The sequence below is a fragment of the Protopterus annectens genome, chromosome 3.part0, assembly GCF_019279795.1.
Source record: "Protopterus annectens isolate FY-2018-M chromosome 3.part0, PAN1.0, whole genome shotgun sequence".
Lineage (NCBI taxonomy): Eukaryota > Metazoa > Chordata > Ceratodontiformes > Protopteridae > Protopterus > Protopterus annectens.
The window spans coordinates 180,117,354-180,141,811 of NC_056731.1; positions in this window are offsets into that span (position 1 = coordinate 180,117,354).

The following is a 24,458-nucleotide window of genomic DNA, read 5'->3' on the forward strand; positions in this document are numbered from 1 at the left end:
AAACTTTCAATTCTTTTTAAACACTCCATTTATTCCTTGTTAAATTATAACACTTATTTTCCCTCAGACATTTCTTAAACTCAATAAACATTTCATTTTTACAAACTTTTTTTTCAAAAATATTTACTGCATGATTCACTACTGGCAGTATGATATTGCTTACCTTCTTAATAGGGTTATGTGAGTTGCTGATATCACCGTCCCAACACAGTATTATTATTTATTTTATTTTTATTTATTTTACATTTGTTGACTGGGCTAGTCTAACTGGATATATGTCCATTTTCAGTAGAGGCCCGGGGAGAAAAGCTCCAAGGAAAAAACTTACAATAACATCAAAACAGTTTTATACAGCAATGATTGTACCATAAAAGAAGTATAATTTTAGCATAACATGTTAGCTAATGAAATTCTTAAAATATATAAAAAATAGAAGAAATAAAAGGTTTTTTTTTTTATTTATTTTTTTTTCAATTCTAATCTACTCTTAAGTTGGTTAAAGTATACTGCATTTACATTAACAATTTACATTTGTTGACTGGGCTAGTCTAACTGGATGCAAGTCCATTTCCAGTAGAGGCCTGGGGAGAAAAGTTCCATGTATTTGTACAGAGTAAATAGATGCAAAAAGAATAGAAGTTGTACAGTGTTATCAAAGAAATCAAAGAAAATATAAGATAATACGAAAGTTTTAACTAATACTGTATAATAGTAATCCAGTTCTTTAAGGTACAGAGATAACTTTTACATATATACATAAAATTTGTGTACTATAGGATATGTTGTTAATTTGTAATAGGTAGCAGATGAAGGAAGGGTGAGAAGAGTAAGTGGGGGGGGGGCAGAATTAGTCAGGGTTAGTACAGGAGCATAGCCAGTGATTATTGAGATATGGTTTTAGTTGTTTTTTAAAAAGAAAAAGAGAGGTCTGAGCTGTGATGTCGGAAGGAAGTTGATTCCATAGTTGGAGAATAAGGAGTCACCTGCTGAGTTGTTGGATTTAGTAGTATTAATCAGCAGTTTGTTTGAGGATCGTAGATTTTTGAGATTGTTATAAGGTGTGATGAGGCTAGAGAGTATACGAGTGTTGCTAGGTTGATACAGGGTCTTATGAGCTATTGTGAGCTGGTGAAATTGAAGCTGGTTAAGGAATTCTAGCCAGTTTAATTGTTTAAGATTAAGGCAGTGATGTGTTCTGAAAAGAGAGCCTGTAGCAAATCTAGCAATATTATTATAGGAAGTTGTTAGTTTCTTTAGGTTGTTTTTTGAGATATTAGTATAAATGGGAGCGGCATAGAGCAGAGTGGATAAAAGGTGAGTTCTAGCTATAGTAGACCTAGCTACTGGAGTAAGAAAGGGCTTGATTCTGTAAAGGGATCCCAGTTTCTTATTAATTAATTTTATTGTAGTGTTTATGTGTATATCAAAGTTTAGATTGTTGTCAATTGTTATTCCTAGCAGTTTAGTGGTAGGGTCAGGTGAGATAAGGGTACCATTATTAGAAGTGAGGTTGAAATGTAAAGAGATGGACTTTTTGGTTGGGCTGAAAAGTAGCAATTTAGTTTTTTTGGGATTTAGAAGGAGGCAGCGGTGGGAGAACCATTGTTCTACAGTGCTGAAGGCTTTTTGGGTAAGGGACTTTAGTTCAGTTGGTGAGGCAGCTGAGCAAATTAAGGTAGAGTCATCTGCATACTGAATGAGTTGGAGTATGGAATAGCAGATTGCAGGTTGTTAATGAAGATAGAAAATAAGAGTGGGCCTAAAATAGAGCCTTGTGGAACACCGAGGGAGATTGGGAGGTGATTAGATAGTTCATTGTGCCAGAGTACAGCCTACTGATGGTTATTAAAGTAGGATGTAAACCAGTTCAAAGATAGAGAATCAAGTGAAAGAGACTTAAGTGTATGCAGGAGAAGTTGGTGGTTAACCATGTCAAAAGCTTTGGATAGGTCAATGAAGACAGCTGATGAAAGACAATTGTTGTTACGGTTGTTATTGATGTAGTTTGAGAATGATAGCAGGGCAGTGGTGGTACTGTGGAAAGGTCTGAAGCCATGTTGGCAGTTAGCAAGTAGGTTATTTTGGAGGAGGTGGTTGAGAATTTGTTTGTGGATGCATTTCTCCATAATTTTGGCTATAGGGGATAATAAAGCTATGGGACGATAGTTGGAGAAGTCTTTGGAGTTTCCCCCTTTGTGTAGTGGGATGATATAAGAGATTTTCCAGATTAATGGGACATCTCCTTCATTTATAGATCTATTTATTAGAATGGAAATAGGGTAGGCAATGGCCTTAGCTCCTTTTTGTAAGAATTCTGCCGGTAGTTTGTCTGCTGATGGGGAGGAAGGTTTTCACTTTTGGAGAAGGGAGGAGATATATGAGGTAGACACAGGTTGGGGGTGGAATTGAGGGGGTAGAATAGCAGAAGAAGTGGGTAGGTTGGATATATCAGGTGATAGGTGGCTGGCTAGAGTTTGGATGGTATCTGTGAAGAAAGAATTAAAGGAATTAGCAGTTTGTATTGGATTACTGGGGTTAGAACTCTGAGGATTGGGTGTGATCAATTGACCTGGGTAGAGAAGATGATTAATACTAGTCCAGAATTGTTTTGGTTGTCTGAGAGAGGTTTGCTGTAGTTGGAGATAATAATTCTTTTTGTCTAGCAGGATGGCTCTTTTTGTGCTGTTTCTATGTTGTCTAAAGGTTTGATGGTCTATTGGAGTCTTAGTAGTACACCATTTTGTCCAGTGTTTATTTCTAACTAGGATTTTTTGTTTAGTATTGTTAGTAAGTCAAGGGGTTGGTTTGGCTTTGATTCTAATAGAACGAGTTGGAGCGTAATGATCCAGGATGGCTAAGAATGTAGAATTAAAGTATTCCACTGCATTGTTTAGAGGGAGAGTTTTTAATGGGGTCCAATTACATTGTTCGCGTTCTGCTTGGAAAAGTTGTGGGTTAAAATGCTTTTTTGAGCATATTGTTCGGAAGGTGTTAGGGAATATTATGCAGGTTTTATGTCTGATAATATATGTTAGAGAGTGGTCACTGAGGTCATCTGGAAGGATACCTGTTGTGTAGGTTTGCTGAGGAGTGTTGGTAAGTATCCAATCTAAGGTGGTTGCTTTGTTATTGATTTTATTGATTCTGGTGGGGGATTCTATAAGTTCAGAAAAGCCATAAAGGTTAATGTGGGTGGTGGGGTTGGTATTTGTACAGGAATTCCAATCAATGTTGAAGTCCCCAAGAATTATGGTTTCTTGAGGGATGTTACTAGAAAGCCAGCTGAAAATATACTCTACAGTATTACTATTGTTCCCTGGGGGAAGATAGACACAGATAATGTTTATGTCTTTACTAGTATTAAGCTGAAGTTTGGAGAAAATTATTTCTGCACTAGTGTTTGTGGGTAAAGTAAGATTAAGTGTACTGACTTAAAGCTCATTTTTATAGAGGATTGCTACTCCTCCCCCCTTTTTGGAAGTACGGTCAAGTCTGATGATATTATAGCCAGGAGGGGTGATTTCGTTGTCTTTAATGGTGGGTTTTAGCCATGTTTCTGATAAACAAAGAATATCAAATGGATGGGCCTGTAAGAGGGCATGAAGTTGAGCAATTTGTTACTAATACTGCGTATGTTTAGATGTGCAATTAAGAGTGAGTTGGTAGGTTTGGTAGGTGAAGAGGTTATCAAATTGTCTTGGTAGTTATTTGTAGTGGTGGGGGGATTGTTAGGGCCAGGGTTTGGGTGGATGTCACCATCTAATAGAGATTGAAGGGGTGTTAAAGATTTAGGTTGTTGTGGCTTGCAGTAGAAATAAAATACTTTTCTAGCTTTTAGGTTAGAGTATTTAATATGTGCAAGTCGATGATATTTGGCTAATTGGTAGCTGGGTTTGAAAATGATATTTAGGAGGTAGTAAGGAGAAAATTCTGTAGTAGATGAGGTGTCTTTGGATGGTAATGGAAGGGTATTGTTAAGAGAATATTCATAAGAGGTAATGAGATAAGTGGTGGATAGAGGTGGTAATAAGAGAATCCACATTAAAATATGAATGTTGTGGGGAATTATAGAGATAGACATTCTTAGGATGGTGAGTTGAATAGAGAAAATTGAGGGTAAGAGATAGAAGGACTGTTGAGAATTAGTAATAGAATAGGAGAGAGGAGAAGGGGGTGATTAGAGATGGTTTGATTGAGTGGGTTAAGAGAGAAAGGGGTTGGGTGTAATAACTATATGGTTAGTATGATAGGTGCAGAGTTTGGAGGGGTGTGGTCTGTGGGAGGCTAAATGTAGGAGTACTGGGGGCGGGTGGGACTAGGGGGCAGGGTAGGGGAGCGGAGTGAGCCCGAAGGGCGAACGGAGCGGGATGAGACAAGAGAGAGTTCTATCAAGGAAGACAATCAGTGAAGTCCGAGAAGTGTAGCAGGTAAGTTTGGAAGAATGGGAGTTTGTAAGGGAGAGAGTGAGAGGAAAAAGTGAAGCTGGTAGGAAGAGATTAAGGCTTGGTAGAGAGTAGCAGGAAAAAGGATACGTGGAACAAGAGAGATGGTAAAAGGTCAGAGAAAAAGCTGGGGACAATGACCTAGGGGTAGGATTAGTAAGAGTATAGCAAAATGTAATACAATAGCTTATAGAGTGATGCCACCTAGTGGCCAGTAAGTTAATTGCAAGAGCTAGGGCTTCTATAGGTGATGGCAGGCTAAGTAAAATATGGAAATGGACCAGATAGAAAAAGATAGGAAAGGAGTTACAAGAAGGAATACTTCAAGGAGATTAATTAGGTTGGGGGGGTTGGCTGCTGGCTACCTTGACTAGGAAGCTTTGACTAACCTAGCAGTAGCTTGTACATTATTCAAGTTATGTATAACACTTAGTTATAATGATACATACTTTCACTGGCTTATAGGAGGGAAGAAATCTCTCAGAGAGCCAGTAGCTACTTCTTTAGTTAGAGTTTATTTCTGTGGCGTCCAGCAGATTAAATTCACTTGTTAGGTGTGGGGGCAAACTGAAGCACACAGCTGGTCATAAAGAGAAAAAGAGGAAAAAAAGGGGGTGAGGCATGCAACACGTACAGCAGGCTAATCAGGTAAAGGCTATTCTAAGTTATCCAGCATGCAATGTAACATACAAAGATTAATTCTAGATGGTGTAATAAAGCTCATAGGCACTATAATTCAATATCACAATCTAAGAGTATTATTGTTGGTGTATCAAAGCTCTTATGCACTCTAGGCTACAATCACATTCATCTAATTAGAGTAAACACAGAGTTACAATTGCTAATTTAAATAGGAAAACACCATAAGCAAACAATCAATTAAATTACACTTTGTGATTAAGAATATATATATATATATATATATATATATATATATATATATACATATATATATATATATATATATATATATATATATATATATATATATATATCAAATATCAGTAAACTGTGCTGAGATATGTTGACTAAACAAAAAGAAAAAAAAAAATTTTAATTTAATTTTAATAAATATTAATTCCAAAACTTTCATTAAATTCAAAATAATACAGTCAAACATCATTAATGCCTCATGCAGAACTGTATTACAGTTACAAAACCATCACTGGCATTACTTAAGCCCTCTGGAATAGATGTTATCTCTTGTTGGCTCATTATCTCAAAACCAGCAAAACAACTTCATCTTCCTACATAGCAAAAATAATTCAAGTCAAATATTATCCCATGTGGGCAAAGTCATGGGAACAAAAGATATTCTTTTCTGCAACATGGAACAAGGATATGAAGACGCCTAGGTCCACATGAATAAGGCAACAGAAATAAAAAAAGAAGAGGCTACTCTGGACTGCTGCATGGCAAATGGCTCAGCAATTAAGACAGTCACAAGATCACACACCACTGGTCAACATGCAACTCAGATAGACTCCTTCCTAGTAAAGAAAAGTCATTCCAGTGAAATAGTCTGCCTATAGCATAAACCACTGATAGCCACAATCAACTGCAAGCACTGGTCAAGGAAGGCTCTAAGGTTAACAGAGACTATACGAAAGAGATGGATTTTGACTGGGTTGAAAGCACAATAAATACTCAGGGCTCTAGCACCTCTTGCAGAAAAGAAAATAATTGGAATCAAAGAAGACTGGCTGCATCAAAGACCATGTGTGAAGACTATAAGACAGATAAGTGACCAAGCCACATATGGAAATAAGGTACACAAGAAAAGATGGCTGTGGAATGCAGACATACAGCAAGTTATCAAAAGAAAGTTGGAGTGCAGGAAAAGTGGGAGACAAATGGTGAACCAGGCAAAGAAAGAATGCTCTTTGGCTAACAAAGAGGCTAAGAGAGCAATTGCAGTAACAAAGAACAACATAATCAGTGACATTCCATCAGTTTTTGGAAAATGACTCAGCATGTGGCATAAAGATTCTGTATCATGTTGCAAGGCAAAGACAGAAAGATAAAGAAGATTGTCATCATATATCACTGATAAGGACTAGCAGCATCATTGTGGATGTTATTGTCCACCTCTCTGTATGCTTCCTGTCTCCCTGTGGTCCTGGCTAGTTTATAGCCTAGTCCAATATGTATTTGCTGCCATGGCACCTCTTTGCCATATACTGGAGTATGTGGAGGCAGTAGGTACCTGTAGTATAAGGTTTGCTATATACCTGGTTGTTATGCAGCCTTCCTGACCTCTGTGCTGCTTCAGAGTCAGTCACTATATTTTTGTCCTTGTGCTGGTCTGATAATGATTAGCACAATATGATGTTACAGTTACTAGTCACACACAAACACTGTTTGGCTGTTCCTACAGTCAGTATCAGGGACTTTGACCTAGATTCTATGACTCCTGTCTCTGGCCAACAACTACTTCTGACCTACAGAGGCTGAGGAATAGGCTGCTTGCTTGGCATGATGTCATACTATTGTACATGACATCACGCTAATATACATGCAATGGCTGGCTCTCTAACAGACAGATGCTGTTTGTCTGACATTTTGACTGCATAGTCAGATCCATAGCATACAACTTTCTTAGAGTATTAGCTGAGGTTCTCTCTTCATATGTTAGTCTGTGAGGTCTTTGACTTGTGTATGAATTCTATGAGCTCCTATAAATTGACCAAATATTCATTATGCTTCTGTGTTTGAAATGAAAAGGATAATGGACAATTTACAGATAGGTAGATAGATAGACACACAAACACACACACACACACACACACACACACACACACACACACACACACACACACACACACACACACACACACACACACACACACACACACACACACACACACACACACACACACACACACACACACACACACACACACACATAGGTTTACTATCAAAATCTCGAGGTTAAAAACAAAATCTGTTTTTAACGATGAATCACAAAGCCAAATCCATGCATACTAATGAGGTGTAAATTTCGACTCTGATGAACAAATTCAGCAGATTCGACATTTACTTCGAATATCAAACAGGATGTCCACATAGGACCTAAGGTACGTCTAGCTCCTACCCTGGAATTCACTATTTTGCAGGGGCCCCCTGCTAACTATATATTCCAACTCCGAGATCATACTACAGTGAGGAAAGGGTGAATTTCCCAGTCCACACTGTACCATGATCTGCATTCATAACATCGAGCTCCTATCAGTGAATGCGCAGTGGTATTCGCTGATACAAACTCTCTCATTCAATTAACATTCGGCAACACAGAAATCGCCCAACTGCCATTCGTCATTTCCATGTTTGCTGAACCTACCTTCAACATTTTGATAGTAAACCATATATATATATATATATATATATATATATATATATATATATATATATATATATATGTGTGTGTGTGTGTGTGTGTGTGTGTGTGTGTGTGTGTGTGTGTGCAGGCGTATGTGTGTGTACAAATAGGTAGATAAAGAGATATATACATATGTATATGCATGCCTTGCATGCCATTTTATTGTAGAGTTCCCATGGCAACTTTACAGTGCTTTCAGGGCACCAATAAGGCATATGTTTATTGCTCAGATGAGCGTGGAGAATGTTGATCAAGCAATCATTAAAAGTAAATATTCCTTACAAGGTGATACCCAACCACTGGTATTGCACAGACTGTTACTCTCCTCCACAAAAAACAAAGGAAGAAGAAAAAGAAAGGAAGCATCATTAGACCAATCCTGGCAGTGGAACTCAGTGTAGTTACACATTTTATTTGCATTATTGAAATATCATTGTTGGATGACCAGATCCTTTGTGTAAGACTGCGTACAAGATAATGTTGAAATAATTAGTAATCTCCTTTCACACTCAATATATTCATCCCACCTTCAATGAAGTCTGATATCCATTTGGCATGAGTTGGTATTTCCATTCCAAGAGTGAATATTCATCTGTACTGGGACACTGACACACTGATGGATGCCTAGTCATTTAATATTTTAGTCCTGAGATGATGAAAACCTTTTCTGTCTGCTAAATGAACAGGCTTTTTAATAGTCTTCATACAAAATAGATGCAAAACCTTCCTATCTACCCACTGAATTAATACTTTCCCATCCTGAAACCATATTGTTTGATAGTTGCCATATCCTATAACATAGCAAAAGCTCCTTTTTAGTGGGGCATTTGGGTTGCCCAATCTGCTTGTGTATGACATGAAATAAAAGCATCCCATTTTTATAACATCAAAGTGGAAACTGACCAACATTATTTGCACAACCCTACCTTAATCTTCTGCAGCCTCCATCACCCACTCCTCTCCACTACAGTTGGTATTCTCTTTTTCCCTGAACTAGTGTCAGGCCATCATGCAACAGGAAATGACCACAGATTCAATGTGCTTCTTGTTTCAGTGGTGCTCAGCAAGCATCATGAAATGGGTGTAAGTTGGCTATTTCTCTCCCTTTGCTTCTAATTTTTAAATATTAATAACCACAAGGCCATGAAGGCTGGTTCAGGAAGTATTGCTCAAACTCAGACGATAACTTTTACTATCAGATTAGAAAACATTTTCATGTATAGAACTGCATAACATCATTGGTGGCATTTATAAGACAGTGCCTTGAATACTATTGTGAAAACTTATTCATTTGCTTCTTACTTTTGTTGACCAGGGTAGAACAACAGGGCTATTGTAGCCCATTTTGAGTTATGGCCTGTGGAGAAAGCTCCTTTTACAAAATTGGCAATTATATACAATAGAGAGGGGTCTGAATGGAGAGATGATAAAAAACAGCAAATAAAGGAGAGTGGTATTGCTGGAATTGAATTCATTCTCAAGTCTTGGTGAGCACCTTCACAAGGTGGACCCTGTTTTTACAAAATCTCACCAAGACAACACTGATATATAGATTGTATTTTATATAGCATATGTCATGGACAGAAGTCGGTTAAAAAAATACAGCTGGGTGCACAAGTCCTAGGATAAAAAAGTGGCCAACCCTGTATGAACACTGGTGCAAGGACTGGAAAAACTGACAGTGTAGAATCCTCAAGACACAGAAACATTTCTACAGTGGGGTTACCAAGAGGGTTCCTCATTCTGAAGGAGGGATGGGCCTCCTTGAAACTGATTACATGTATAGATCTGCAATCATGGGACTCCACACATATCTGCTGACCTCACAAGACCCAAACGTAGTGAAAGTTTTGAAACCTGAGTAGAATAATTCTAAGATGACTTCTCTGCTTAATCTAGTAGAAGCATATTGGCGTCAAGCAAGACTGGAAATCAAACCAGAAGTAGATAAAAATCAGGCAGCAACTGAATGTGGAAGAAAGATTCCTAGACAGTTCCAATAGCAGTAGGAGCAATGGGTCTTATAAAAAAGAATCTACAATCGTATTTAGATATGTTACCAATAAATGTAACACTGTACAAATTACAGAAGGAGTCATTACTGGGCACATTGCAGGTGCTGCAAAGACTGAAACAATACTAATTATGAACTTTAATTGTACTTTCACTTAGGAATGTGGTTCATTCCCATCATGGTATTAGAATCCCAAAATATTTGGAGAAATTAAAAAAGGGTTAAGCCAGGCTTAGGAGGAGAGTGCCTCCCTTTTTATAGAAGGAAGGAAGCAGTAGTCCACAAAAACATAAAAACTTACAGGCCAAAAAATACCCATTAATATGATAGACTGGACTACTGAAGATAAGAAAGAAATTATGTATTGTTACCATTATGCAAGAAACCCAGAATTTCCATATAGAAGATATTCAAAAAGATTAAGAGAGAGATTAGAGGAAAGAAAATACTTGAAGAAAAACTGTCAAAAACTTCAAATGCAAATTTGTGTTCATTAATACAACAGATCCATGAAAAATGTTATATAGACCAAGAAACTTTGTGCCATTTGGAAAAAGAAGCAACTGAGGAAGAGCAAAAATATAAATAATAATACCTAGAGATTTTTGAAAAGTATAAAAAAGGAACATGGACATGGTAAAGAAAGTGAGATATGATATGGTGTAATATTTATGCAATGGAGAAAGCCAAACTAATCAATAAAGGGTCTATATTACAACATCAAATGCTTAAAACAGCGAACGATGGTTGATCGACCCTATTTCAGTGAAAGCTGAAAATGTCGACACCTCAGAACAGCAATTTCTTTCCTAGGGAAATAAATCGCTGTTCCAACCAAAAAAAAAAAAAAAACAGTAAACAGTTCCAAACACATGCACACTTACCTTAACCCTAATTCTAACCCCCCCACAAAAAAGTAAACAGCTGAAAACTCATATACACTTAACTCAACCATACATCTAACACAAAAAAAAGTAAACATTTTAAAACATATATGCACTTACCTTCAACCGCACCCTAACCCTAAGGTCAGTAACTGTTGCACATTTATGTTCGGGAGCTATACTGGATAAGGGAATCTCTGAGACCACACTACAGTGCAGAACACAGCAAAGTAATGAAGCGGCCAAGTGACTTCTTTCCCAGGGAAAGAATTTATTGAACAGCCGCTTTGCTGTTTTGTCTGTTCACTGTTTAGGGTTCGATGAAAACGCATTAGACAAAATGCATTTTTGTAGTTATAATAGGAACCCTCAATAAAAACAAAGCAGCTCCAAAGCTGTTTAAAGAGAAATACGGGCAAAGGCACTCAGACATGGAAAATTTCACAATACAAAAAATAGCATTACAAAAGGGGAATGTAGGACACAGAAGATTAATAAAGTAGAAGTTAAACAAATAAAAGCTTAAGTTATGGAATACCTGCAAAGTGAAAGATTTAGTGTAGAAAGTTTAACAGGTTATGTCTCCAAAGTAAGGCGAAACAGGTGGAGAGGCAGACATCTGAAGAAGAAATATGGACATGGAAAAGAAAAAGAGATTAATATAGTGCAATATTTGTGCAAATGAGAAAACAATACTAATCATACAAAAAAGCAGCACTAAAGATATCTGAAGAGAAAAAACAGACACAGGCATCTGGATATGGGAAATTTCACAATACAAAAAATAAGAAAACACATGGGGGAAGTAGAAAAGAAGATTGATAATGGAGAAGTTAGACATACAAACTGAAGTTATTGCATTACCCATGAAGTGTAGGATTTAGTGTAGGAAATCTAGCTCTGGTAATGCCACAGCATGATGGAAGAATGAGTCCCCAAAGTAAGGAGAAACAGGTGGAATGGGAAGCATCTGATCACTTGTCACATGAAGATACTTCAGAACCTTTACTAGACACCAGTAGAAACGTTCAATTGGAGTTGCACAGCAAGGGAAAGAGCAGAAAACAGTGGCAACTCTGATGCAGTCAGTGTTGTAAAGCGATAGGCCACTGAGTTCCCATATGAAAGAGCAATGGATGATGCAGAATGCAGCTGAAGATAATATTTCACAGGAAAATGTTCTGAAACTTACTGTAGAATTTCCATAGGAAATGGAGAAGAAAGAATGTGCCTTCTGTTAAAAAGAAAGTGGTCATCACCCCAGCCCTTGTTTACACTTATCAAAGATACTGGAATATGTCAGAGATTTGGAATGCATGGCTAGGCTTAAAAAGCCCCTTGTGGTCATTAGTCTAGAAAACACCTACGAGCCTATGATCTAAGAGAAGAGTTGATATTTACTAGAGATGGATAAACATATCAAAACTGATGAAAGAAATCAATTAAACAAAGTCAATAAGTCTCAAAATGTTAGAAGTCTGATTAAACAAATGAACACAGTAATCAAGACTATTAACAGAAATTCATGTAATATAGCTGAAGTAAATAGGATATATTCTTGTGCAGCTAAATTAATAACATATAAAGTCTTACCAGAAAAACACAGGGCAGTAATAGAAAGGAAGGGAAGAAATCAAATGCCACCATGAAAGTATCAAACAGAGAAAACTATAAAGCAATTAAGACAAGACGTATCACTGTTAGGAGACCATCAAAAAGGGAACAGAGCAACAAAAATACTTAGAAAGATAGACATGATAAATGTAACTTGGAGTATGAGAACAGACCAGGATCTTTCTTACCCTGTTGCAAATAATATACTAAAGATATCAGCACAGGCAGAAAAACTTAGACACTATACAGATACATATAAAAGAAAAGTACAAAATAAATAATTCATTGATGACCCCAAAAAGTTTCATAGAAAATTGGGAAACAAAGCAACAGGGATAGAAATACCACCAAAAAAAGAAGAAAAAGACATATTCTGGAGAAATGTCTATGAAGACCCTGTGGAAGATAACAAAGATGCTGAATGGATAGAAGAAGTAAAAGAAACAGTAAGAAGTTCAAATGTACAGGATAGGAAATGGGATTAAGTAATAGCCAGAAATTTTGAAACAGAATTAAAAAAAGCTCCTAACTGGAAAACCCCAGGCCTAGATACAGTACTTAACTTCTGGCTAAAAGTATTAACATCTTTACATGACGATTCAGCCATGAGTAAGAACTATTTATAAGTGCATCCCAAACAGAAACAGCCTGATTAGCAACAAGAAATATGATATTCCTCTTTAACAGTGAACCTGCAAGCTATCCTAAAAAGTATAGACCAATAACTTGCTTTGCTAAGATGTATAAACTATACACTGGAATTTATACCACCAGAGCTTGTAGTCATTTAGAAGAAAACTCAATCATGTCAATAGAACAAAAGGGTGACAAAAAAAGTCATATGGAACAAAGGATCATTTTTTGTTACATAAAGCCATAATGGAGATTTGTAAAAAGGGAAATAATCTGAATATGGCATGGATAGATTACAGTAAAGCATTTGACAGCATCCCTCATTCATGGATACCCTACATTGACCAATTACATTGCAGTGACCATAAAAACAGTGGCAAACCACTTTGCAGCTAAGCCATGATAAAGGACAAATTATTATCACAGGGATAAAATTTCAAAGGGGGATATTCCAGGGTTACTCTTTGTCACTATTGTTCTTTTGTCTTCCCTTAATCCATTCCAGGGTGACTCTTTGTCAGTACTGTTTTTTTGTCTTCCCTTAATCCATTAAGCTATTTACTAAACACATTAGGTCATGGTTATGATTTGGCTCTCAGAAAACAACTAAGTGTAAAGACTTCTTATATTCTTTTCAAGGATTATTTAACACTGTATAGTTCATCAGATGAGGAGCTGAAAGCACAACTGCAAGGGGTCAAAACTTTCTCAGATGATATAAGAATGTCATTTGGTCTTGATAAATGTGCAAAAGCAACATTTAAAACAGGAAAGCTGCAGCACCAAGAAAATATCAGCCTGGTACAGAAATGTGAAATAAAGGGACTTGAGCAAGAGGAAGTGTATAAATATTTAGGAATTGATGAAGGATCAACAATAAAACATGAACAAATATGAACAAAATTCAGTAAGAAATATTTTTGAAAGACTAAAATTAATACTGAAAACAGCCCTGACATATAGGAACAAAGTACAAGCTATAAACCAATTTGCTCTTCCTGTTCTAACTTAACAGTTTTGGGGTGATTGACTGGCCCAAAAAGTATTGGACCAGTTGGACAGGAAAACAAGAAAAAATGTTTCAGGCTTATCAAATGATATATAAAAATCAGTGCATACCAAGATTATATATTCCTTATTCTGAAGGAGGTATGGGTTTTTTTAAACTGATTAGATGTATAGATCTACAATCATAGGACTGTATATATATTTGCTGACCTCAACAGATCCAAACATAGTGAAAGTTTTAAAACATGAGAACAAATCTATGATGACTTCCTTGCTTAATGGAAATTAAACCAGAAGTAGACAAAAATCAGGCAGCAACTGAATGTGCCAAAAAACAAAAGAATATAAGGAGAAGGATCAGACGAGAAGGCAATACATAGAAAAAGCAAGAATATAGTTGCAAGTACAGAAAACTCTGGAACAATCTCTTGTCACTCAGGATCTGATGCAAGTCTGGTTAAGAAGAGGTAAATTTAAACCAAAAGATGAAAGGTGAATATTAGCGGCCCAGGACAGTGAACTACGTGCATATTGGTTTACAAAGTCCATTTACCAAAAGGGAGAAACATAAAAATGCAGATTCTGCAAAACAGAACTGGAAACAGTCACACATCTTATTGCTGGGCATGATACACTAATGGCAGAAGGTCTGTATACTGAAAGGCATAATAATGTGGAAAGACTGCTGCATTGGGGATTGTGCAAACATTACAATATTGAAGTAGCGGCATTGCCAACATGAGCAACAAAGCATTATAGAGAATGATAAAGTTTATATCACATAGGATCGACCATTACCAACAGTTCAAAAATAGATGCAAGAAAACCGGATATAGTAGTCCAGGAAAAGAAGCCAAAAGTAGCTTTGATCATTGAAATTGCTGCACCCAGTGATTATGCTGTCTTACAGAGAGAGAGAGAGAGAGACACAAAGTCAGAAAATACCAGAATTTGTAGGCAGAAACGAGGGCAATGCGGAAGAAGGATACCCAGAGAGTTCCAATAGCAATAGAAGCAATGAGTGTTATACAAAATAATTTGCAATCACATTTAGATATGCTACCAATGCACGTAATTCCATATGAATTGCAAAAGGAGTCAGATCTGTGCACATTGTGAGTGCTGCAAAGAGCACTTTTAGCTAAAACCAAAGATTGAAGCAATACTAGTTTCACAAACTTTAATTGTACTTTGACTTAGAAATGTGGTCCATTCCCATCATGGTATTAGAATCCCAAAAAATCTGGAGAAATTAAACCTAGAGAAAAAGTTAAGCTTAAAGCTGGAATATGAAGCTGCAGTATGTACATACAACAACTGAAAGACAGCTGTACTAGACAAAATCTACAGTCAGTAAAATACAGAGTCATTGCATATTAATACAAGACAAACTGACATATATACTGAGGTTTAAAATGCCAAATTGCAATTTTATATTTATGGGCAGGAGAAATAAGAGAGAGTTGGTATAGGAAATACTAGCTTGAAGGCAGATATGAGGTGAGGAAAGGTGGGTTGTGTGTATACTTGTTAGGTGATACAGAGAAAACAAAAATTGTAATGAAGCTCATGCAGATATTGAAGGTAGTTAGTCTGAGCTGGTACTTTGCTGCAGGGAAGAACTTGTTAGGGGTAAGAAGAAGCAGTAGAAGTGGCAGTAAGGGCAAAGGGATAGACCTCAGTAGGAAATGTACATTGAGAATTTGCTTTGTTGGGGGTATATGGGATAATATAGGTGTGTAAGGGTCAGGGTAATCTAGCCTGGGGAGATGCAAGAGCAGAGCCAAGTGTTTTTAAAGTGCTATTTTAGCAAGTTTTTTTTAATCTGGATAGGTTGGTAGGCTGTCTTATGATAGCTTATAGAATTCCATATTTTTGAGACATAATTTGAGGACAAAGACAGACCAGCAGAGTTGTGGGTTTAGTTATGATCAATTAGAACTTGTCCAAGGAGCATAGTGATCATGCAGGGGTGTATGATACCATTAAGGCTTGGAGAGCAGGACAGTTAGGAGGTTTGTCAATTATATCATGAGCAGTTGCTAAGTGGGTGATAGATACCTAACTATGTTAAGGTTAGCCAGCTGTGGGATTTAGCAGATTAGTTAATGGTGAATTTAGCTGTCTTGCTATAGCATTGTTCAATTTTTGAAAGCAGAGATTGCTGAAGGCTGGTGTAGATGGTGGAAGTGTATAGCAGTGAAGACAGAAGATATGCAGAGCCTATTTTTTTTTTTTTTGCATAGCAAGTTTGTTTGCTACAGTATAGAAGTTAAAAATTTTCTGATGGTTTTCTTGATAGCTTGCTGAATTTGAATATCAAATTTTAGTTGATTATCTATAATGGCACCAAGTACCTTTGTGTGGGACATGAGTTTGATAGAAGTGTTGCTTGATGAGGTGATAGAGAAGTTAATTTTTGTATAGGATGCAGATTTTGGTGTGAAAAGCAATAACATGGTTCTCTTAACATTCAGCAGGAGGCGAGCTTTGCTGAGCTAGGTTTCTATAAAAGAAAACGCTGTTTGGGTCTTTTCCTGAAGTTCTTGGAGTGACATAGCTGTGGTTATCAATGTAGAATCATCAACATATTGAATGACATCATCAGCATACTAAATGACAGTCATATCATTTGGTACAAATACAAATGTTAAAGAGTATGGGGCCGAAGAGTGAACCTAATGGCAGCCCGACTGAGATGGGCAAGAATGGTGATTGTTCTTTTAGATATTTTACTGCCTGTAGCTTGTTATAAATGTAGCTAAGGAACCCGGTGAGGGTGGGAGTGTTAAGGCCTAGTGAGGATAGTCTATGATGAAACTGATGGGATATAGTGTCAAATGCCTTAGAAGAGTCAAGATATAGAGATGAAACAAAGTTTCCAGAGGTCCTGTGAAGGTTGATATGATGGGTGAAATTAAGGAGAGCTGTGGCAGTGTTGTGGTGTGGCCTGATGTCATGCTGGGCAGAGCAGAAGAGGTTGTTATCTATTAAGTGTTTGAGAAGTTGGGACTGTATACACTTTTCAAGGATTTTTGATAATGGAAAAAGAATGGTTACAGGATGGTAATTATAGAATTCAGTGAAGTCTCCTTTATGTAAGGATGTAACTAGTGTGTAGTTTTCCAGATAATGGGTACACAGATTTCTTAGACAGATCTGCTTATGATGATTGAGGCATGGTATGCTAAATGGCCAGCAGCCGTGCTAATGTATTCTGAAGGAAATGTATCAGCAGCACAAGTAGTGGGTTTAGCTTATGAAGTAGTTTTTGATAGTGGAGATGGAAAATGAGTTGATATGGAAAACAAGGATTTTAGAAGATAGTTCTGTTGGGATGGGGGTAAATGATGATTATTTATGAGTAGAAGCGACTAAATGTTTAAGTGTGAGTTAAGCTGGTCAGAAATAGGTTTGGTATGGTTGGTAATGATAGGGGGTTGGTTGGGCTGGGTGACTTGGATTTAACAAATTGTTAATGGAGAACCAGAGTGGTTCGGGTTTCTTAGTATATACACCATGGCTTGAATCTTAAGTGACTATGTTTTATCAGGTCTGTTTGATTTTTAGGTGCAGTTGCAAAGCTCTCTGAAGTTTTGCAGCTTGGTCTCCATTTTATTATGCAGGCAATATGTCCAGGCTTTGTCTCTGTCTGTCATAAATTGCTTAGTATTTTCTGTGAGTCATGGGGCAGGGTTGAATTTGACTCTTTTATGTCTGGCTGGGGCTCACTGGTTTAATATAGCAAGAAGGGTGTTGATAAAATATGAAACTGCTTCATCAGGAGGGTGAGTTTTTAATAGTTGTCAGTTGCAAGCTTTGACTATACCCATGAATTTATCATTGTCAAAGTGAGCTAAGTTGTGGACTGTGTTGTAGTGGTGTTCCTTTTGGGGATGAGTTGGCAATCTTTTAAGAAAGATTGGGAGGTGGTCATGCAGAGTTTGGGAAGATACCAGAGGAGAAATTTTACTTGGGTCAGATATGAAGACCCAATCTAGAGTAGAAGATTTGTTGAAGTGTTTGCTGCACCTGTTTGGAGAGGCAGCATGATCTTGTATGAAGTTGTATAGATTTATGAAAGAGGTATGGTTAGGAGTGGAAATAGATTGCCAGTCAATATTTACATCACCTAGGATGGTCGTTTTTTTTGGTTGACATTTGTGAATAGCCAAGATAGAAGGTCCTATAAAGTTGAGTTGTTGCTGCCTGGGGTAATGTAATTTAAAACCAGACTACTGATAATCGTCCAAAATTATTTTCATGTGTTTTTTATTCTAGTAATCAATTCATTATAAGTTTGCAGTTCCAAAACTCTTAACCCATATTTTTAACGTTATCTACAGTGCAGTTCCCTAAAAACAACTACAATGTTATTGCGCAGTTCCATTTAAAAAGTTGATTTTGAACTCTGCATATGAAATCACTGTTCCATACAAGATTTTGCAATAATAGCATCATGCCTCAGCAAACGGACCCTAAAGACAACAGTTCAGAAAAGATTTATTTCATACTGCTGATAGCTGCCTTGCATGAACTTACATTTAATGTGATAGTTACTCCTGCATGCATCCATCCTGAACTGTTTTACCCTGATTTTCAACAAGGTCTCTACAAGGACTCAATCCATTTTTCCCTAATGAAATGAAACATCAAAACGTGCAGATTATAGGCTTATGTTCTAAACTATGAGTTCTAGAACATGGCTAAAAATACTGCTGCTGCTTATGTTGCCAATACACAGAGACATCAACAATTCCGATATCTCATTATCCTAAAAGTTAATACAGCTTTCCATGGGCAACCAGTGCAGTTAAGTTTCAGTTACTTGCTGACTGTTAACTTCTTTATATGCATAATATGGCATACCCACTCAATGGAATTGATAGTACTTGTTAAGTAACACCAAACACAGCAAATTCTTATACACATTGCATAGCATCTTTTAATAGTGGCCACATATAAGCTTCATTTGGTTATTTATGTTAGAATTCCACTGCTTTTGGATACTTTCACAAAGATTTTAATATAGTAAATACTTGTCGTATATAAGTTGAAGCTTAAGACTGCAGCAGAAACAGAATGTGAAATTATTATTTTATTAATTTTCTCCTAAAGTGGCAAAGCTTCAAAAAGACCCATTCTTAAGCAGTATGAACACCAGTGTACTGCCATCGCTATGTAAGGGCCAATTCTCTGTTTTCTGCTGCACAATTGCACTGTCATAGTTGAATCCCACTGAGTCATTACAATCCAGCCAATATAAGGAAAGTATCACATTAGTCATTCATGTAAAAATCTCTGACTAAACATAAATAAATCTGGAGACAATGTGGGAAACTATCTTAAACAACACTCCCTCCTCTGTCACTAAATAATTACTTTAGAACTTCAAGGGTTTTCTTTGTTCCAAAGTATTACAACAGTTATTTATTTGAATGGTCAGACAATGCCTTTGTAAGATCTTTTTGAAATAATCTGTTTTGTAAACTAGTGGTGGGTTTCCACAAGGGAAGTAATTAGAAAACAACTATAAAAAATCAAGATTTGCACATTTAAAGCTGTGTAGTTGATTTATCAGTTACTGATGTGAATACTCTTCATTCAAAGGGCTGCGTCTCAACTCTTGTTTGATGTGGTTAGCAAAAAGCTGGAAAAACAGTGGCACAACTGTCATCTGAGTTCAGACAGTTTTTTTAATTAAATGACTTTTCTCTTTTGATTGAAACAATGATGTACTGTAAATGACCTTGACCATTTCTTATAACATTTGAGGTATGTGGTCATTGCTGTGGTTTGCATTTCGGTTCATCATTACAGTCCAGTAGGTTTATGAATTTCAGATTTCGGCTACATGAAAACCAGAGTGCAGTGTTTGTATATGTGGGGTGCATTAATGTTTGTAACTATATAACAATAATCTGTTAAAAAGTCACAAGAATGTGTTGATAAAATTAAGTTTTCAAAAATGTACAGACAGATTTTCACTATAATTTAAAACATATTACTCCACATCTTCAGTTTTCATTTTAACAAGCAATGTTAAATAGAGGTGCAGTTTTAATTGTAGTTACATTTCTTTACCTATTTGTATTACAGTTAAGTACAAAGCCTGATATTTAGAAAATTATTCCAGTCACAGTCCCCATAAAATCAAACAATATTTAAAGGAAAAAAATGGACATAACATAAAGAGTAAGAAAAACAAACTGAAAAACCTAAATATTCACACAGCTCTCTCTCTCTCTCTCTCTCTCTCTCTCTCTCTCTCTTTCTCTCTCTCTCTCTCTCTCTCTCTCTCTATATATATATATATATATATCTAGGGTCTATATTATATATTCGAGGCTTCAAAATTTTGAACCTCATATGTTCGACACCATATGAGCGAAACTTGAAACCTCGAATATATAATAAAAAAGTAAAAAAAAAAAACAAAAAAAAGTACCTTAACGCTGCGCCCCCACACCCACTCCTATTTAAATTTACCAACTCCAAGACCGCACTTCAGTGCAGAAAAGGGAAATTTTCCCATTCTGCACATATGGAGACGTTGCCTTTCACTTTTGAACTTTTCAAAGTTCGATCATATGGTGTCGCCCATAAGACATTCGAATGTTGAAACGTTCGGCAATTTAATTGGGACCCTATATATATATATATATATATATATATATATATATATATATATATATATATATATATATACACACACACACACACACACACATATATATTTACATACACACATACATATATATATATATATATATATATATATATATATATATATATACAGTATATATGTGTGTGTGCTTTGTGTGTGTGTCTCTCTCTCTCTCTCTCTAGATATATATATATATGGATCTACCTGACTACATCGAAAGTTCAGAAGAGCGAAAACGACTTCACTGACGCCAGAAGATCGACAAGTGAGAAGACCAACGGAGGAAAACACCAACGCTGAGAACACTGAGATGGGGAAAGGATGTGTAAGTATGCGGTAGTGACGGACGTTAGGGTGCGAGTAAGGTAAGTGTGCGATGTTGACGGTCTGTAGGGATAGAGGTGGGATAAGTGAGTTAGGGTTAGGGCGTGGGTTAGGTAAGGGTGCAAGTAAGGTAAGTGTGCGATGTTGACGGTCTGAAGGGATAGGGGTGGGATAAGTGAGTTAGGGTTAGGGCGCGGGTTAGGTAAGGGTGCAGTAGTGATATTTTTTGGGTTAGGGGCGGGTTAAGTGAGTTAGGGTTAGGGCGCGGGTTAGGTGAGTGTGCGATAGTGACAGACCTTAGGGTTAGGGTTTCGGTTGTGGATAGTTGTGTATGTAAGGGTTAGTGTTGGTTTGTAAGGATTTTGGTGTGCTTGTGTTGTGTGTGTGGTTTTTGGACAGGGGATTTGTTTTGTTTGTTGATTGTTGTTGTTATGATGTGTCGAGTGTATGAGGTGTCGTGTTTGTGAACTGTTGATTATGTGGTGTCGGTGAAGTCGTTTTCGCTCTTCTGAACTTTCGATGTAGTCAGGTAGATCCATATATATATATATATATATATATATATATATATATATATATATATATATATATAGATAGACATACGGTTGGACCATCATTAGGTAGAGCCCCAAGTAAAAACAAGTGCCCCTGGTGGACATCCAGCAGCAATAAACTTTACAACAATTGCAAAACGTTGCTGTCTAAGAAAACTAAGGTGAGGCCCCAACAATGGGAAAGCACTCTCTTCAGCCTCAACAGGCAAATAAGACAATATGGGTAACTTTGAGAAAGATTTAACAATCACAGCCAAGGATAACAATAAGACCTTTTACAGCTATCTATGTAGTCTAAAAGGTAGGACCCACGCATGTGCAAAACTAGTGACTAACAGTATCACACACACTGATCCCACAATGATAGAAAACCTTCTAGTGGACAAATCTGGGGAAAACTTCACTCTCTTAAACCCTCCAAACTTATCTCAAACCTTGCCCCCAACTTCTTTCCACTCTACATATCTAAAGAGCAGGTCATTAAAGCCATTTCTAAGGCAAAAATAGCCTCTATGGGACCAGACAGCATCCCAGGGTGTCTTCTAAACAAACTAAAACATGAACTAGCATCACCATTAAGTACCCTATTCAATCTCAGCCTAACCACAGACTTTGTTCCTGCAGAATGGAGAACAGCAACAGTTAGGTGGCTTAGAAACAGATTCAGGGAATTATAGACCCATAAGTCTGACCAACCTCATCTGTAAAGCCATGGAATGTATCATCATGGACTTCATAAATAAAGACATATGTGACCTCCAAACCCTGGATCCAACCCAATTCAGTTTTGTCAGGGGCAGATCCTGTCTGTTAAACCTGGTGGATTTCTTTGAAAATGTGACCAGGGAAAATCTATGCACACAGCATACCTCCACTTGGCAAAAGCCTTTGACACAATCTCACAATCAGGCATTACCAATAAATTTAGCACACTGAATGTAAACCCCTTTGTTATAAGATGGATTGCCAAATGGCTCACAAACCAGTCACACACTATCAAGGTGGGTGACTCCACATCAGCCAGCAGACCTGTCACCCATGGGGTACCACAAGAGTCAGTGCTGGGCCCCTACTATTTGGTATATACTTCTCAGACGTTCAGGCCAAAACTAAGGGGCTGTGGCTGACCAAGTTTGCTGATGACTGCAAACTGGGTACAATTATTGAATCCTCAAATTATGTCAGTATACTTCAGGAAGGTCTTACTCAGACCAACGACTGGTGTCTTAGTTAATGTCTCAAACTGAATGCAAAGAAGTGCATCATCATTCCCTTTGGTAAAAACAATGTCACTTCACACTGTCAAATTAACAACAATACCCTATGTACCCATGAAGTGGTAAGGGACCTGGGATCACAAGTAGACTGCGATCTTAACTTTGACCACCATGTGTCTACTATAGTAAGGAAGGCTTTCTATGTAGCACACTTGATTAGCAAAGGCATCGCCTGTAGAGCAAAGGAGATTATAACTCCTCTATACTAACCAGGCCCATAATTGAGTATAACTCCCCTTTCGGCATGTGCCATTCAAAGCACCTGCAGCAACTGGATAGATCTCAGAGGTTTCTAACTAAGAAGTTCAAGAGACTCCAGCATGTGCCTTACACAGACCAACTAAAGTCCCTGTCACTAAACTCTGTATCATATAGACTTCTTAGGGGAGAATTATGACTGGCTTACTGAGCAATCTCTGACCCAAACCTAATGAATTTGCTGCACATCTATAATTCAGATGGGACAGTATTTTGAAATTCAGGATTGTAAGCCTTCGGTATAATGAGAGTCAGTCAAATGAATTTTCAGTATTTTGAAAATTAGGTATTGTGGTTTCAGTCAAATGAAATTCAGTATTTTAAGTTTCAGTCATGTGAAGCGGACCCATATATATATATATATATATATATGTATATATATATACACACACACACGTGTGTGTGTGTGTGTGTGTGTGTGTGTGTGTATGTCCTGCAATGGATTAGTGTCCTGATCATTAAAAGTTTCTGTGTCTTGCACTCACTGAATGCTGGGATGGTTTCCAACTCCTCCACAAACCTATAATGGATTAAGTACATATCAGAGAATGAAAGAATGAATGAATGCATGAATGAATGAATGAATGAATGAATGGAAGAATGAAAAACCCTGCAATATAAGACATTGTGGAGATTTACCTTATATAAGATACAGCTTTTTTTAAACTCGCTACCTAAGATAATATTGAGCACTGCAAGATTTATTAATAATTCCTGAAATGGCGTCAAACATACACACTGAGAAGTAAGAAGGCACTTATAATTAGAACATTTATAGTTTAATATATTTATTCATAAAACAGTAACTCAGAAATAGGTAGGACATAACAAATCATACACCTTTCTTACAGTGTTGGTGATAGGCAATTGGAAAAATATATCTATGGGAGTAGAGCATGACTTCAAAAGAATGAGACATTTAAATTGTTAGATATTCCAAACATGATGCAGTGGACTTTACACTTATGTTTCTTTTGTATATAATTATTAGGTAGATAGAAAACAAAACAAGCTTATCACCAAACTAAAAATGGCTTTATTCGTAGTAAGCTAAAGCGACTTCTTAATCTCTAAATGTAGTGATGTACTACAGTCATTACTCAAGAAGACCACTCGAGCAATTGGTTTCATCTGTTATGTCTTTTAAAAACTGATAGTGAACAAATAGAACTAACATATGCAAAACTCTGAAAGAGATTGTCATAAGGTATCTCTACACATTAGTATCTCTACACTTTTGTGTCTCACTACAGAGGCTAGCTATGTGCATATCATTGAAACATTGCTTAAATAGTTGTCAGATTTTGGTATCACTAGCAGAAATTAACTTCAGTATTTAGTATTTCTTTTATTTCCACAGATAATAAGTGTATAAGAAATGTGATGAAATGGGAAGTGTCTTCT